Here is an 18,517-nt window from a genome sequence, read left to right on the forward strand (position 1 = left end):
AAGATCTTGAGTTCCTCGACTAAGACCTGGCACAGCCAGATAGGTTGTGATGGACATGACTGAGTGATTTTAGTCGCTCAGTCATGTCCAACTCTTTGTGACCCTATGGACTGTAGCCTGCCAGACTCCTCTATCCATGGAATTCTCCAGGCAAGAATCCTGGAGTGCGTTGCCATTTACTTCTCCAGGGGCTCTTCCCAACCCAGGGATTGAATCCAGGTCTCCTGCATTGCAGGCGGGTTCTTTACTGCTGAACCACCAGGGAAGCCCTGGGTGCAGCCAAATAAATAAATATTAAATAAATATTTAAAAAGTAGAATTGTGGTTACCAGGGGCAGAGGGGGAATAGGGAGGTGTTTAATGTTTAAGAACACCTGAAATGTGGGAGACCTGGGTTCAATCCCTGGGTTGGGAAGATGGCCTGGAGAAGGGAACAGCTACCCCCTCCAATATTCTGGCCTGGAGAAGTCCATGGAATGTATAATCCATGGGTTTGCAAAGAGCCGGACATGACTGAGCAACTTTCACTTTTTCAATGATTTCAAAATATTTTGTGTTCAAAATGTTAAAACAAGACATGTACCTCAGAGTTTTGGTGTGGTGGTGGGGTCGCAAGGAGGCCCCTGCCTCTTTCTTTGATATTCTCAGGAGTAGTGCAGAGCAGATGCTATACAGAAAAAGGGAGTGAGGGTTCTTTGTGGATTTCTGTGGTCAGAGAAGGGGTTGTATTAAGGGAAAGTTGAAGGAGAAACTGTAGTCAGATAAATGAAGAGGGGTCTGGAATTCATGGGGTGCACAGCCTGTTCACATCAGGGTTTAGAAAGCTGTGAGGACAAGAATAAAGCCTGGAGGGACAGTTGGGGGCTGTTTGGACTTCAAACATCGAGGTAAGGACTTTAGGATGTGCTTAACATTTATTATTATTAACATTAATAATGCTTAACCGTTTGTTGAGCACCAGTTCATCATTCAGCCTGTCTGTGCAATTCTTACAGGAAACCGATGGGAAGGTAGTCTTATTCTCCCCATTTTGCAGTTAAGCAAACTAAGGATTTTTTGAACAGGTGAATGACAGGAGAAAATTCCTTTAAACTCTGTGCTCAGTCTCTCAGTCGTGTCCGACTCTTTGTGACCCCATGGTCTGCAGCCCATCAGGCTCCTCTGTCCATGGAATTTTCCAGGCAAGGATACTGGGGTGGGTTGCCATTTCCTTCTCCAGGGGATATTCCCCACCCAAGGAGTGAACCTACGGGTTGCGCTTGTCCTGCATTGCAGGCGGACTCATGTATATTCAATAACAGCACCTAACTGTCACCTAATAACAATTAAGTGACAAAAAATTGCATAAGTAAGACAGGTACATAACCCCGACGTCGGTATCATGTAGTGTTATTCATGGTCGCTTCTTTCAGTGGCAGGCAGAGCTCCATCATCTCAAAAAGCCAGAGGTCAACTTCTCAGCCTGCCCAGTATCGCCCACTTCATCCCATTTCCGCAGGACTCTGGTGGAGAACGGGAGGTGCAGGACTCCACAGATGGCCATCAGTCCCATCAAATAAAATGGCAGTGAGCTTACTGAATGATGAAACATCCAAAGGCAGATTCCATGACCTACCCCCTTTCTGGCCAGATTGCTGCCCCTGAAGCTTCCCTGTGCAGAAGCTGCTCAAAATGCTATTGACAAGGGGCTTCAGAAGCTGCTATTTCTCTCTGGCCATTCCCAAGCCCACATCGTTGCAGTTCTATATTGCCTATAGACTTCTGCAACTGGGCCTTTCCCCTTCTTTTGTTTGGGTTAGGCAAAGCCTCGCTTTCCCTCGCCCTGACAATAATGTAAAATCAAATCTAGGCTGTAATTAGAGATACCAAGGGAACATTTCATGCAAAGATAGGCACAATAAAGGACAGAAATGGTATGCACCTAACAGAAGCAAACGATATTAAGAAAAGGTGGCAAGAATACACAGAAGAACTACATAAAAAAGATCTTTATGACACAGATAACCACAATGGTGTGATAACTTACCTAGAGCCAGATATCCTGGAATGTGAAGTCAACGGGCCTTAGGAAGCATCATTATGAACAAAGTTAGTGGAGGTGATGGAATTCCAGTTGAGCTATTTCAAATCCTAAAAGATGACGCTATGAAAATGCTGCACTCAATATGCCAGCAAACTTGGAAAACTCAGCAGTGGCCACAGGACTGGAAAAGGTCAGTTTTCATTCCAATCTCAAAGAAGGGCAATGCCAAAGAATGTTCAAACTACTGCACAATTGCACTCATCTCACAGCTAGCAAAGTAATGCTCAAAATTCTCTAAGCTAGGCTTCAACAATACATGAACCGTGAATTTCCAGATGTTCAAGCTGGATTTAGGAAAGGCAGAGGAACCAGAGATCAAATTGCCAACATCCGCTGGATCATCGAAAAAGCAAGATAATTCCAGAAAAACATCTACTTCTGCTTTACTGATTACGCCAAAGCCTTTGACTGTGTACATCACAACATACTGTGGAAAATTCTTCAAGAGATGGGAATACCAGACCACCTTACCTGCTTCCTGAGATCTGTATGCAGGTCAAGAAGCAACAGTTAGAACCAGACATGCAACAATGGACTGGTTCCAAATTGGGAAAGGAGTATGTCAAGGCTGTATATTGTCACCCTGCTTATTTGGCTCATATGCAGAATACATCATGTGAAATGCCCGGCTGGATGAAGCACAAGCTGGAATCAAGATTCAGTTCAGTTTAGTCGCTCAGTCGTGTCCGACTCTTTGCAACCCCATGAATCACAGCACACCAGGCCTCCCTGTCCATCACCAACTCCTGGAGTTCACTCAAACTCATGTCCATTGAGTCAGTGATGCCATCAAGCCATCTCATCCTCTGTCGTCCCCTTCTCCTCCTGCCACCAATCCCTCCCAGCATCAGGGTCTTTTCCAATGAGTCAACTCTTCGCATGAGGTGGAGTTTCAGCCTCAGCATCAGTCCTTTCAATGAACACCCAGGACTGGTCTCCTTTAGGATGGACTGGTTGGATCTCCTTGCAGTCCAAGGGACTCTCAAGAGTCTTCTCCAACACCACAGTTCAAAAGCATCAATTCTTTGGTGCTCAGCTTTCTTCACAGTCCAACTCTCACATCCATATGTGACCACTGGAAAAACCATAGCCTTGACTAGACAGAGCTTTGTTGGCAAAGTAATATCTCTGCTTTTGAATATGCTATCTAGGTTGGTCATAACTTTCCTTCCAAGGAGTAAATATCTTTTAATTTCATGGCTGCAAACTGCAGTGATTTTGGAGCCAAAAAAAAAGTCTGACACTGTTTCCCCATCTATTTGCCATGACGTGATGGGACAAGATGCCATGATCTTAGTTTTCTGAATGTTGAGCTTTAAGCCAACTTTTTCACTCTCCTCTTTCACTTTCATCAAGAGGCTTTTTAGCTCCTCTTCACTTTCTGCCATAAGGGTGGTGTCATCTACACGTATCTGAGGTTATTGATAATGCTGGGAGAAATATCGATAACCTCAGATACACAGCTGATACCACCCTTTTGGCAGAAAGTGAAGAGGAACTAAAGAGCCTCTAATAAAAGTGAAAGAGGAGAGTGGAAAAGCTGGCTTAAAACTCAACATTCAAAAAAGGAAGATCATGGCATTCAGTCCCATCACTTCATGGCAAATAGATGGGGAGACAATGGAAACAGTGACAGACTTTCTTTTCTTGGGCTCCAAAATCACTGCAGATGAAATTAAAAGACGCTTGCTCCTTGGAAGAAAAGTTATGACCAACCTAGACAGCATATTCGGAGAAGGCAATGGCACCCCACTCCAGTACTCTTGCCTGGAAAATCCCATGGCCGCAGGAGCCTGGTAGGCTGCAGTCCATGGGGTTGCTAGGAGTCGGACACGACTGAGCCACTTCACTTTCACTTTTCACTTTCATGCATTGGAGAAGGAAATGGCAACCCACTCCAGTGTTCTTGCCAGGAGAATCCCAGGGACGGGGGAGCCTGGTGGGCTTCCGTCCATGGGGTCGCACAGAGTCGGACACGACTGAAGCGACTTAGCAGCAGCAGCAACAGACAGCATATTAAAAAGCAGAGATGTTATTTTGTCAACAATGGTCCTTCTAGTCAAAGCTATGGTTTGTCCAGTAGTCATGTATGAATGTGAGAGTTGGACTATAAAGAAAGCTGAGCAACAAAGAACTGATGCTTTTGAACTGTGGTGCTGGAGAAGACTCTTGAGAGTCCCTTGGACTGCAAGGAGATCCAACCAGTCCATCCTAAAGGAAATCAGTCCTGAATATTCAATGGAAGGACTGATGTTGAAGCTGAAACTCCAATACTTTGGCCACCTGATGCAAAGAACTGACTCATTGGAAAAGACCCTGATGCTGGGAAACATTGAAGACAGGCGGAGAAGGGGACTACAGAGGATGAGATGATTGGATGGCATTACTGACTCCATGGACATGAGTCTGAGCAAGCTCTCGGAGTTGGTGATGGACTGGGAAGCCTCGTGTGCTGCAGTCCATGGGGGTCACAAAGAGTCGGACAGGACTGAGCGACTGAAGGGAACTGAACTGAAAAACGCAGGCGACTCGGGGGCGGGGTTGGGGGTTGGGCATAAAGGGTGGAGGAAGAGGGTAGGCCTCGGACCCTGCCGCGCCCCGCGGGACGCCTCAAGGGCGTGGGAACTACCAATCCCGGCGTGCCCCGGTCGGCGCGGGCGCAGGGGCCCGTGCGCGGTGGGTAGCCGTTGGCTGGACCAGCGGTTGCCTGGGTTGAGGAGATGGGCTCTGCGGGCGGTGGCAAATCCGGCCTAGTATGTGAAGTTGGCGGTGCCTGATGGCGCCTCTGACACGAAGCTGGGTGGGGTAGAGTAGAGGGTGGTAGTTGCGGCAGGTGGGAGAAGGAGGGAGGCGGCGGTGAATCACTTATAAATGACTCCGAAGCAGGACCTGGAGACTAAATTCCAGGAGGGTGAGTCTGAACCCCAGGGGAAAGGCCCCTAACGGCGCCGGAGAGAGACGGGGCCGGAGACGGCGGGGGTCGCGACCTGGGGACCCGGTGGGCACGGCTTTGTGCGGGGGAAGCGCATCGCGGCGGGGTATTTCTGTGCGTCGTGAGGCTAAAAATATTTTGGGAGGCGGAAGCGTTAGGCAGGCGTTAGAGTGGGAGAGGGAGCCCTTGCCACGTGGCACAGCCTTGGTACCGTGATTGTCGTTGAGAGGAAGAGGGCGCGGAGAAGGTAATCTGTTGTAGGGTGGCGGCGGCGGCTGTTTCGGGCGCCGTGCCGGGCTCCCCCGTCCGCTTGGGCGTTCGAGGGTTGTCGCTCCGGGGCAGCCGGAGCCGGGAGGTGGGGTACTTCGCGGAGAGCGTGAGCTTTGCGCCTCCGGCTGGGAGAACTGCGTGTTAAGATGGCCGCCCCATCACAGGCGCCGGCGCCTAGGTTCCCGGCTTGCGGCTGCACACGCGGCTTTAGGGCAGAGGAGTGTCTCCTTCTTCCCCCGCCTCGGAGCAGGAACCGGTTCTTCTGCAGTGGCCGGCGTGGAGGTGGGTGGGGACAGGAGAAAAAGCGCGAGCATCCGAGTCGGCTTTGTGTCTCCCGAAGGTATCCTTTTGCCGTCCGAAAAGCCGAGTGCCAAGGTCCTATGGGAACGTGAGCGCGCTCTCGGCGCGCTGTGGATTAGTAAAACAATAACTGAAAACTGCCTTAATATGTTTTCATTTAGAAGTCCCGTTACCTTGATGTCAGCCTTTTAAGTACGGCAGTGGTTTGGCTAATTGCGGTAATATTTGATTAACAGTGATTTGAAAGTTGAGTTTTTACTGTCTCCCATCAACGTGTAGGCTGACTGTTGCTGCTGCTGCTAAGTCACTTCAGTCGTGTCCGACTCTATGTGACCCCATGGACGGAAGCCCACCAGGCTCCCCCGTCCCTGGGATTCTCCAGGCAAGAACACTGGAGTGGGTTGCCATTTCCTTCTCCATTGCATGAAAGTGAAAAATGAAAGGGAAGTCGCTCAGTCGTGTAGGACTCTTCACGACCCCATGGACTGCAGCCCACCAGGCTCCTCCGTCCATGGGATTTTCCAGGCAAGAGTACTGGAGTGGGATGCCATCTGATTGTAGAGAGCTTGATTTCCAGGGGAAGACAGCTCTGTAATTTTCACAATTACTTTATCTATTAATTTACGTTGGAGACTTAACAGTAAACTAAAGTGGAAGTGAAGTTTTGTAAGGCTAGCAACTTTAAAATTATCCTTCATTATCACAGAGTCGGACACGACTGAAGCGACTTAGCAGCAGCAGCAGCAGCAGCAGCAGCATTATGGCTGTACGTGTTAGTTACCATGGATGTCAAGATGTCTGCAAAAAATTGTAGGAATTTTCAAACTTTGATGTGTGTTAGAATTACTTTTAGTCATATACACAAAACCCAAGTGTATTGTAACTATGGAATATTTAAGAGGTTGCCGAGGTTGTTTTCCCCATAACTGACTCTTAATACCTGCTTTCTCCCACTCGGAGAAGCTATGTGACTACTTCTGTGGATTGCTTTTTTTAAACCAGATGTTTCAGAGCAAGGATTCTTGATGTAGGGTGTTTATAATTCAGAACACCCCTTGAACTTTGACGGGAGAAAGCTTTTTCTATTTTCTAACTAAAATTTGTAGTTCAGTTATGACTAGATTTCCTCCCCCACAAAAAAGCAAAACAACCCTCCCACAGTAGTATTAGCTGTATGTTTTCACATCCCAGCATAAAGTTGTGGGAGATACATTCAGGTGTAATGTATGCTGTTCCTTATTTCAGAATTGTGGTAGCTCGTGGATCAGCAGCTAAATGTTTGTTGTAGCAATGAAGGAGCTCATAGAATACCACAGCACATGATATTCTAAATGTTTTTATAACTCTTTCAATACAGTTGGTTTCTTTTGTAGTACTGTTTTACATGTTTGTAGAAAAATTCTGGCCCAAAGACAACCGGACTGTGAAGGATCCATGGCACAAAAAATTAATCCTCGATGTAGGACATCGAAGGAAAATGACACAGATTTGGGATAGTTAAGGATGGCTTTCTGGAGGAAGTACTTTACTTCTAAACTGGCAGAATGATAGTGGGAGAGGAGATAGAGTAAAGGTGTATCCATGTGCTGCTGCAAGCAGTGAATTAGAGAAGAGGGCTGCAGAGGATGAGATGGTTAGATAGCATCACAGACTTCAGTGGACATGAATTTGAGCAAATTCTAGGAGACAGTGAAAAACAGGGAAGCCTGGCAGTGCTGTGACCCCATGGGTTAGTTAGTTAGTTCCTTTCTTGTAAGGAAAAAGGAATATTCTTTTGGAACTAACACCTTTATTAAAACACTGAAGAAGAATTGAGCTTCTGTAATGGTGAAAATATGAATGATGGTAAAGCTTTTATCATGATTCTTTTTTAAACTTGAAAGTTTCTCTTGTTAAACAATGGTACAGCATATATAAGCATGGAATCAAGATTGCTGGGAGAAATATCAATAACCTCAGATACGCAGATGACACCAGCCTTATGGCAGAAAGCGAAGAACTAAAGAGCCTCTTGATGAAAGTGAAAGAGGAGAGTGAAAAAGTTGGCTTAAAACTCAGCATTCAAAAAACTAAGATCATGGCATCCAGGCCCATCACTTCATGGCAAATAGATGGGGAAACAATGGAAACAGTGACAGACTTTATTTTGGGGGGCTGAAAAATCACTGCAGATGGTAACTGCAGCCATGAAATTAAAAGATGCTTGCTCCTTGGAAGAAGAGCTATGACCAATCTAGACAGCATGTTCAAAAGCAGAGACATTACTTTGTCAACAAAGGTCCATCTAGTCCAAGCTATGGTTTTTTCTAGTAGTCATGTATGGATGTAAGAGTTGGACTATAAAGAAAACTGAGCGCCAAATAATTGATGCTTTCAAACCGTGGTGTTGCAGAAGACTCCCTTGGACTGCAAGAAGATCCAACCAGTCAGTCCTAAAGGAAATCAGTACTGAATATTCATTGGAAAGACTGATGCTGAAGTGCCAATACTTTGGCCACCTGATGCGAAAAACTGACTCATTGAAAAAGACCCTGATGCTGGGAAAGATTGAAGGCAGGAAGAGAAGAGGACTACAGAGGATGAGATGCTTGGATGGCCTTACAGACTCGATGGACATGAGTTTGAGATGGACTAGGAAGCCTGGTGTACTGCAGTCCATGGGGTCACAAAGAGTCGGACACGACTGAAACGACTTAGCTCACAAGAAGAACACAAGATTTTTTTCATCTGTTACTTTGCTGGTTGCTGATAATCTGCAGCAGAATAACTTATTGACTTGTGTAAACTAATGAACTTTTAAAATAATGTGGTGTAAGTATTTTTCTTTAACTGAATTTGTTTTTGCATTTTAGCTTTTTGACTAGTTAGACTTTGAGAAAGCACAACTACAACTTTTGTTAGCTATTCTTGGATAGCTTATCTAGCCCATTGATTTAAGGTTTAGGGTGAGCTTCTGTGCGTATGGTTTTTCAAATTTGTTGGACTAACTCCCAACAAGTGACTTTATGACTGTTCAGCAGTATAACTTTGAATACTTAAGTGGTCTAAAGGCTTAAATGATGTTCTTTTCAAGAGGCTCATTAGGCTCATTTTGGCCACTAAAGAGTTTCCGTGTAGAGCTTGTCTTTGAAAGATAACTGTACTCAGGTAGTCTTTTTTTTTTTTTTCCTTCAGTATTTCTAAGTTAATTTTTTCTTTTTTATTTCAGTTTGTAAGTTGCCATAAAGGATAAACAAGTGAAATACTTTTTACATTTCAGTGGTTGGAATAAAAAGTACTAGATTTTTTAAAGCAATTTTTATTTATAATTTACAAGGAGGCTTTGTGTCATAAAATGATAGAAGCATATGCTTCTTAGTTCTTGCACAGTTATAATGTAAATACATATTAGAGCAAAGCTGAACCATTTGTAGTATGATGAAAATATAGAAACTAGGGTATACAGCTGTTTTGTTTTACATTCTTTGGCATATTTCTTGTGTTCTGGTGTAATATGTAATAGTTATTCAGTTCAGTTGCTCAGTCGTGTCCGACTCTTTGCGACCCCATGGACTGCAGCATGCCAGGCTTCCCTGTCCATCACCAACTCCTGGAGCTTGCTCAAACTCATGACTAATAAGTCGTTAGCCTAGCTATTTTCTGGTTTTGATACATTTTATGACACCTTGAGTTGTTTTGCCTTAACACAGACTTTACTGACTAAAAATGGTATTTCAAGCAGTTTATACTCAAACCTCAATGGGTTTTTCTACCAAGAAAGGGGGAAAGATTTAGAAATTGCCTAATTTGTTTGACAGATGCATTGACCAACTCAGGTTTTGAACTCTGGAAGCATAATTAAATACTAACAAAGTGAATTCACGTGGTTCACTCTTAGCATATGGTTTAACACAGGTACAGAAATTTAATTCCAGACCTAATTTTCTACTCCAAAGAGCTATTTTTAAAATAAAGCAGTGGTGTATCGATGTTGCTGGGCATCGACAGTGGTTGTAGACTGGACATATTCTACAATATTCAGTTTGTGGAGCTCTTTGTCCGTGATGGGTCTTTCTTATTGGGGCCCACAAATACCACATCTGATTATTTACTCATTTTTGGTGTTTGTGATTGAATAGCCTGTAACATTTACTATGAGAGATTTTTATGTACATGTATGGCTGAGTCCTCTGCTGTTCACCTGAAACTATCACAGCATTATTAATTGGCTATACCCCAATACAAAAGAAAAGTTTAAAGTTGGAAAAAGAAATGTTGTGTAGTTTTCCCGGGTTGGTCTGTCAAAGTCTTGGAAAAATCCATTATTTGCAAACTAGGAGACCTGTTCGCTGAGCCAATGCCTGTGTTTAGCAGTGATGGATTTCTCAACCCACCCCACCCCCACTGGGCAGTAAGGGTGCACATTGCTCCAGTGAAACGCGGTTTGTGTTCTTGGGTCTTCCAGTGTGATGATGGCCCATGTGTTCTGATATCTGTGCGTGTCACCCAGAGCCGGTGACAGCTATGGGGTGGGGAATTAGGAGATCCAGGAAGCCCCCAGCAGCTGCCAGCCAGGCAGGGCCTCCTCCTGAGAGGGGCACATTGAGGCCTGCTCTTTTCTTCTTGCCAGCCAGCCGCTATGGCGAGGATGGAGCAAGACCAGAAATATGTGCATGAACATCTGTTACAGTAGAGTGCCTGCTAAGTGTCAGTCGTGTGTTTTTGGTGTGTGTCCCAGCTTGCCTGCCAGGCCTACCCACCAGGAGCTACCTTGGATCTCTAGATCCAAGCTAGAGAGCAAGTCCTGGTGCTGCCCACCTGGCCTGACTGCTCGATTGTGAGTCCCTGAGGCAGACCTGACCTCAGCCCCGCCTGTACGTGCCTTATTCTGTGTCCGTGTGCAGCAAAGATTCTACTCGTGACCTTTCCTTGCTCTTCATGGGGCAGATAGGAGGGAGCTGGTGTGTGGCAGGGTGGACGGTGCCATCTGCTCTTGGGGGAATGTTCCTGCGCTGCAACTCTTCAGAGCAGGAGCCCCTCCAGATTGAGAGCTCTTGATTGTGTGTCTCCTTTGGACTTTCACAGTTTTTGGCTTTTCAGTTAATTGCATTTCCTCAAGGAATAGTTTTCTTCTTGATCACAAGCTGGTCAGTGCTTAATCAGCAGTGAGAAAGGTGCAGCTTCAATGGCTGTGTCACCCATCCCCTCCTGCCCCCACACCCGCCAGAGGCAGACATCTCTCGCTTGGGTTGACTTAATGAGGGAGCTTCCCTGGGGGCTCCTGCATATGGCAGTGTTCTCCCCACTCCCAGCTTTGGGGACCCTGCCTTAACTCTGCGTGTGTTGCTTCTTTCATCCATTATGAGATGACTTGTCTGATAATAAAAAAAGAGGTGCCAGGCACTTTAATGGCAGCCCCTAGCATTCCCTCCCAGCCCTCTCATCTGTGAGGTCTCTGCAGTGCTAGTGCTGGGGTGGGTGCCTTCTCTTTAGTTACCTTGGAACCCCTTTGCCAGGGGCTCCATCCAACCATCCATCCATTCATCTATCCATCCACTCATCCATCCATCCATCCACCTACCTACCTATTCTCTCATCCATCCATCTCTCCATCCACCCATCCATTCATCCATCCATCTAGCTGTCTGTCCATCCAACCATCCATCCATCCATCCATTTCCATCCATCAATCCACCCATCTCATCCAGCCGTTCATCCGTCCAGCCATCCACTCATCCATCCAACCATCCACACATCCATCCAACCATCTATCCACCCTTCCATCCATCCATCCATCAATCCAGCACCTGTCCATCCACTCAACCATCCATCCATCCAGCAGTGCATCCAACAGGTATTTCCCAAGTGCCTGCTCTGTTCCATCATTCTGATCCCTGTCTAGAGCTGGGTGGAGTCAGGAGAGGAGTGGAGGGGGGCTGATGGGGAGTGTGGGGGGAATCAGACCCTGAGTGTGACTCTGGCCCCAGAGGAGCCCAGGCTGGAAGGTGTGAGTACCTAGCATAGGGCAGGGGACTTGGTACCCCTTTGGAAGAGCAGGTGGATTTGCCCATCTAGAGCTCGGGCCAGAAGAGCCTCCAGGCAGAGGGCCAGGCTGAAGCGGTGGTACCTGATATGGGGGTGGGGGCCAAATGTCTGGTGGTGGGATAATGTGGTTTGGGCAGGCCAGAGCCAGAGGTGGTGGGTCCTGACTGTCAGGGGCTTGAGCGTCCTTGGAGATATGGGGGCGTCTTGGTGTGGTTGGGGGCAGAACAGGTGGGGTTACACACACTGTCCAGTGACATATCTAGGAAATGTTTCTCAACACCACTTACTGAAGAAGACTAACTTTTCCTCCTTTGTTGAAGATTAATTGTCCATAGATGTAGGGGTTTATTTTGGGTCCCTCTATTCTGTTTCATTTATCCAAATGTCTAATTTTGTGCCAGTACCATGCTGTTTTGATTACTGTAGCTTTGCAGTATTGTCTGAAGTCTGGGAGAGTTAATGCCTCTTGCTTAATTAACTCTCTGGCATAATGATTGCACTTAGGCATCATGAGAACCATACAGCTTTATTTATTTATTTTTGGCTGCACTGGGTCTTATTCCTTCGCACAGACTTTCTCTTGTGCTGAGTGGGGGCTACTCTTTGTTGTGGTGCATGGGCTTCTCATTGCAATGATTTCTCTTGCTGTGGAGCACAGACTCTAGAGCATGGGCTCAGTGGTCATGGTGCACGGGCCTAGTTGCCCCACAGTATGTGAAATCTTCCCAGAGCAGGGATTGAACCCATGTCCTCTGCGTCAGCAGGCACATTCTTAGCCACTGAGCCATCAGGGAAGTCTCAGTAAATTCTTTTAAACACTCTTGATTATGTGGACATTGATATTGCCATCTGGTATAGGCAACTAGTATTTGTGTAAAAGCTTTTCTTCAACTAGGACAGGCAGCCCTTACATTGGGATTTCTTAGCTAGGAAAAAATGTCTTGGAAATGAATATATTAAAACTATGCAGAAACCGATGATCCTGTAGATCTAGGCTGGTGATTCAGAACCCCTGAAAATGCTGCAATAGAGAGGGGGCCAGTGAGATCCTCTAGCCTCATCTATTGCACACAAAGAGCTTCAGTAACTTGTTCTAGGCCTCCTGGATGACTGGTAGCAAAAGACATTCAGAGTTTAACTTTAGCAGATATTGCCAACAGTCTCAAGGTGGTGTACTAATTCACTCCAACCAGTAGTATATGATGGTCCTGGCTTTTCTATATCACCAACACTGATCAGGGGTTAATATCCAAAATATACAAAAAACTTACACAAACTCAATATTAAGAAAACAACCTGACTGAAAAATGGACAGAGGACCTGAATAGACACTTTTCCGAGGAAGACATACAGATTGTCAACAGGCACATGAAAAGATGCTTGTTTAACATCACAATCAAATGGGAAATGAAAATCAAAACCACAATGAGATAATCACCTCACAACTGTCAGAATGGCTGTTGTTAAAGACAACAGATAACAGGTATTGGTGAGGATACTGGGAAAAGGGAAATCTTGTGCATTGTTGGTGGGGATGTAAATTGGAATAACCACCATGGAAAAGCTGAGGATCCCTCAGAAGGGTTAAAAATAGAACTATGAAGGACTTCCCTGGTCTTCCAGTGGTTAAGAATCTGCCTTGAAATTCAGGGGATGTGGGTTTGATCCCTGGTCGGGAAACTGAGATCCCATATGCCACAACTGAAAGATCCTGCATGCTGCAGATCCCACAGCAGCTAAGACCCAGTGCAGCCAAATTAAAAAGAAAAATACAAACTTCCAGTTACAAAATAAATGAGTTACAGGTATGAAATGGACAGTCTGTACAATGTCAGTAATTATTTAATATCTTTGTATGGTGACATATTGTAGCTAGACTTATTCTGGTGATCAGTTTGAAATGTATAGAAATATGTTCACTAATATTCACTATGTTCTCTAGCAAGAATTGACATAGTGTTATGAGTCAATTATATTTCAAAAACAAACTCATAGAAAAACAGATTAGGGTTTTAGCTTACCAGAGTCTGGGGGTGGGGAGAAAGGAGAATTGGATGAGGGCAGTCAAAAGGTTTTAAGTCAGTTTTGAAAGTTTTTAAATTTAATTCTTAATTTATTTTTGGCTGCCCTGGGTCTTCGTTGCTTTGTGGGCTTTGTCTAGTTGCAGTGGGCGGGAGCTACTCTCTAGTTGCAGGGTACAGACTTCTCACTGCAGTGGCTTCTCTTGAAAAGCATGGGCTCTGGCAAAGCACGGACTCTGGGGTGCGTGGGCTCAGTAGTTGTGGTGCACAGACTTGGTTGCCCCATGGCATGTGCAGTCCTCCCAGAGCAGGGACTGACCCCATGTCCTCTGTATTGGCAGTCAGATTCTTAACCACTGGACCACCAGGGAAGTCCAGATTAATTAGTTTTAAGATAAATAAGTAATAAGAATATAACATACAACATGATAAACATAGCATGACTGTATGTTATTTATGAAAGTTGTTAAGAGATTGTGAGTTCTCATAAGAAAAGTAATTTTTTATTTCTTTAATATTTTTTTACCTATATGAGATGATGGATGTTTACTAAACATGTGATACACTTCATGATGTGTGTAAATCAAATCATTGTGCTGTATACCTTAAACTTACACAGTGCTGTATATCAATTATAGTGTAATAAAACTGGAAGGGAAAAAAATGAATAACAAATTCATAATAAACTCCCAGCTGTTTTATAGGTGCTGACATTTTTGTCAGTGTTTTCTTTAATAAAAGCATTTGAAATTCCATATTATACTGCTATAGGTAGAATCACTGAAGTCCAGATTCTGAGTGTTATTCAAAATATTGAATTTCCACAATATAACATGATACTTTGCTTTGCCAGGGTTGTTTTGTTGGAGGGGGAAGGATAGGGGAGTGTTAAAGATGAGTTAAATTGAATGCTGTTACCAATTTCTTTAGGCTTGACCCCACTGAGAAACTAGTTTTGGTTTCTGTAAATACTGCTTTTAGACTGGAGACAGTGGCTTCTGTAGCTGGCTTCTCTTTTGCTTTTTAGTGAGGTCCTGGCCAAGGAGTCTATGGTATGTCTCCAGAAAGCCCTGAGTCACCTTTGGGAAATATGGGAGTTGATTGGGATTCATGTTAACAAAGAAAGATTGGCCGTTTGTTAAATATTGAAGCTGGGTGATGGCTACACAGGGATTCATTGCATTCCAATAGTCTGCTTTTGATTGTTTGAAAACTTCTATAATAGGTTAACCAAAAACAAAACAACAAACCTTCTTTGCTCACCGAGTATTTTTTACTGAGCTTTCCCTCACTCCCTCCCCTTTAGTTAGATCAAATCTCAGCTGCACAGAAAGGAAGAAGCTGCGATTTGCAGATGAGTGACACATACATCCACCAAATCACAGGGACTTGAGTCCCTTCTGTCCTAAGTTTGCTAGCCTCTTGAGTCTGGCCCCAAGGTTGCTGTGAGTTGCCCATTCCGTCCAGAGTAACTTTCACTCCAGCTTCGGTGATCTTGTCACCTGTTGCCTCCTCCAGCAGATGCCACACCTGTGCCCTCTAATGCAGCTCACCCTCATCCAGTATGATGTGAAAGTCCTTCATGGTGTCAGGAACTAGGACTGACTGGAGATAGGGCACCATGGAGTCCTCTGACCCCTGCCCAATGAATCTCTATTCCCCTGTCCAGCCTCCCAGCTTGGGCTGGGGCAGTGGGGGACCAGGGAGGAGAGAATGACAGTATCCCCAACACCTCAGTGCCAGTAGATTAGGATCTGAGACTCTGACCGTATAGAGTAGGGATGGGTCAACCTGCAGGAAGTGTAGACCACCTTAACTGGCAAAGGTAAAAGGCAGGGCTTTCTGCCATTGTGGATTGGCTGGTGGGTTGGTCTTCCCAGGTATAGTTAGTGGAAAAGAACCCGCCTGCCAGTGCAGGAGACATAAGAGACATGGGATGGATCCCTGCATTGGAAAGATCGCTGGAGGAGGGTATTGCAACTCACTCCAGTATTCTTGCTTGGAGAATCGTCATGGACAGAGGAGCCTGGTGGGCTACAGTCCATAGTGTCGCAAAGAATAGGACACGACTGAAGTGACTGAGCACACACATCAGGTTTCCCAGCCATTTTTTCATTCACTCAACCAATATTGAAATCTATGTTGGGGGAATTCCCTGGAGGTCCAGTGGTTAGGACTCCATGCTTCCATTGCAGGGGACATGGGTTCAATCCCTGGTCAGGGAAGTAAGATCCCACTTGCCACTCACCAAAAAAAAAAAAAAAAAAATTTCTTAAAGATGCGGGGGATAAAAAACAAACACAACTATGTTGGGGTTGGAACTACAGCAATGAAACAGGTCTCCTGCCCTTTTGGGATCTACTTTCTAATGGGAAGGTGATAATGAATTATGCATTACTAATATATTTCAAACACTGGGAAAAACTAATCTGGGTGTGGTTATAGTTAAGACCATGAAGGGAGCTTAGACTAGGGTGATTAAGGAAGGCCTATGAAAGTAACATTTGATCTGAGACCTGAGTGGTAAGGACCCAGCCAAGTGAAAATTTGGGGACAACAAACTAGTAAGTGCAAAAGCCTGAGATTAGCATTTATAACAAAGTCGATCAGTCGTGTCCGACTCTTTGTGACCCCATGGACTGCAGGCTCCCAGGCTCCTCTGTCCATGGGATTTTCCAGGCAAGAGTACTGGAGTGGGTTGCCATTTCCTTCTCCAGGGGATCTTCCCGACTCAGGGATTGAACCTGGATCCTCCCACATTGCAGGCGGACGCTTTACCCTCTAAGCCACCAGGGAAGCTGGAGAACAAAAGATTTAAGCTAGTGAGCATTAGGATGGTAGGGGATGAGGTAAATGGAAAACATCCAAGGTAGTAGTAAATGCTTCTGTTTTTTTGTAGTCCCCTAGGAAAGGGCACGGAGAAGGCAATGGCACCCCACTCCAGTACTTTTGCCTAGAAAATCCCATGGACGGAGGAGCCTGGTAGGCTGCAGTCCATGGGGTCGCTAGAGTCGGACACGACTGAGCGACTTCACTTTCACTTTTCACTTTCATGCATTGGAGAAAGAAATGGCAACCCACTCCAGTGTTATTGCCTGGAGAATCCCAGGGATGGGAAGCCTGGTGGGCTGCCCTCTATGGGGTCGCACAGAGTCGGACACGACTGAAGCGACTTAGCAGCAGTAGCAGCAGCAGGAAAGGGCAAGTCAAATGATGTGCAGGAATTAGAAATACCTATTTAAGCAGTCGAATAGCATCTTGCTGCTCTAAGGTTCTAATGGCAGATTACGTTCTAACATCATAAAAATACCATTGTTTTTATTGTAAGTTACATGAAAGTGACAGAGTGGTGAGAACAAAGGCCATGTGTGGCTACTGCTCTGCTCTGTTACCAGAATCTGAATTCCTTTGACTGGCATGTTACAGGGCCTTGCCCACTTATACTGAGCAAATGCTCCAGTTAACAACAGTCAGTGATACTATAATTGCTATTAATGACATTTGAAATAGCAGCAAGATACATGAACAGACTATCAATGACAGGGTTGGGATACCAGTGTTTTCACTAGAAAAGCATTTTGTATATATTTAATGCATATATATTAAATTCTGACTATCCCATTTTTGCTGGTAAATTGTTAAAATGAGACATTGTTGAGAACTGTCATTGGACTCTTATGTTGCCTGAATATGTCTCTATTTGTATTTTGATAAGTCACTTTCTGGTGATTATATTCATTAAATATTTCTAAAAGAAACAGTGTAATTAACAGAAATTATGCCAGGATTCCTGGAATTTTAGAAGCCTTAAAAAAAAGTAAGACCTGGGTTCAAGTCTCAGTGCTGTCATGTACTCACAGTTGCATGGCCGTGGGTATATCCAAAAACCCTTGAGACTGAATTTGTAAAAGTAATCTATTATCTGTTCTGCCTAGATCACAAGAGCCTTGTAAAAATCTGATAAAAAACTGTAAAATAAGATTCTGCTTAAGCTTTTGGAAGTGGCAGGAGATTATGCGGAGAGCCTGTAAAGCCTGTGCATGCCCTGTATTTTTTGTGTTTGGACAGACCCCCACACCCTAATCTTTTTCAGAGCCCCAGCAATTAAAAGAGGATCAGCTTTATACTGGGTGTTTGCTGCTGCTAAGTCACTTTAGCCTTGTCCAACCCTGTGCCACCCCATAGATGGCAGCCCACCAGGCTCCACCGTCCCTGGGATTCTCCAGGCAAGAACACTGGAGTGGGTTGCCATTTCCTTCTTCAGTGCATGAAAGTGAAGTCGCTCAGTCATGTCCGACTCTTATCGACCCCATGGACTGCACCCGACCAGGCTCCTCCATCCATGGGATTTTCCAGGAAAGAGTACTGGAGTGGGGTGCCATTGCCTTCTCCAATACTGGGTGTTTCAGTTCAGTTCAGGTCAGTCGCTCAGTCGTGTCCAACTCTTTGCAACCCCCGAAAATAAAAACCTCTAGGCCCCAGCGGTTGACCCCAATAAAAATAGAAATCCAGGCCCTTGTTCTCTCTACCCATGACCGTGTGGTGTGGCCTCAGGTTTGCCATGTAATTTCCAGGTCCTGTAAGTGTTAAACTTCCCCTTCCCACTGCCATAGTTTGTTGATGATTATTGAAGGGAATCTTGTAATCTTAAGACCCACAAGGGCTGGTCCAGCCACAGCACTGGTTATTGATAGACTGAGCCCGACCTACAACACCGACAACATTAAGTTGACAGATGGAGGTCTGTGAGGTAGTAATTTGACCTACAGCACCCAGAGGACAGGTCCTAGATAAGTGAAGGACGGCCACTTCCCCAGTGATGTGAATAGAGTACAAGATTGAGAGTGTGGAAGGTAAGGAGGAGGCCAAGAGGCTTTAATAGCTCTT

The 18,517-nt window shown here is 45.1% G+C and overlaps 1 protein-coding gene across 15 annotated transcripts in view; it reads left to right on the plus strand.

The window, feature by feature from the left end:
- The first annotated feature begins 4,631 nt into the window (after positions 1-4,631).
- Positions 4,632-18,517, plus strand: part of LOC109575654 (uncharacterized) — a 90,627-nt gene continuing 76,741 nt past the window's right edge. For 6 of the 15 annotated variants that reach the window (XR_011562603.1, XR_011562604.1, XR_011562605.1 and 3 more), the window contains exon 1: positions 4,632-4,994. The gene's annotated coding sequence lies outside the window, so the exon portion shown is untranslated. The other 9 variants (XR_011562596.1, XR_011562600.1, XR_011562601.1 and 6 more) reach the window with 9 other exon arrangements.

This window comes from Bos indicus, chromosome 21, assembly GCF_029378745.1.
Source record: "Bos indicus isolate NIAB-ARS_2022 breed Sahiwal x Tharparkar chromosome 21, NIAB-ARS_B.indTharparkar_mat_pri_1.0, whole genome shotgun sequence".
Classification (NCBI taxonomy): Eukaryota; Metazoa; Chordata; class Mammalia; order Artiodactyla; family Bovidae; genus Bos; species Bos indicus.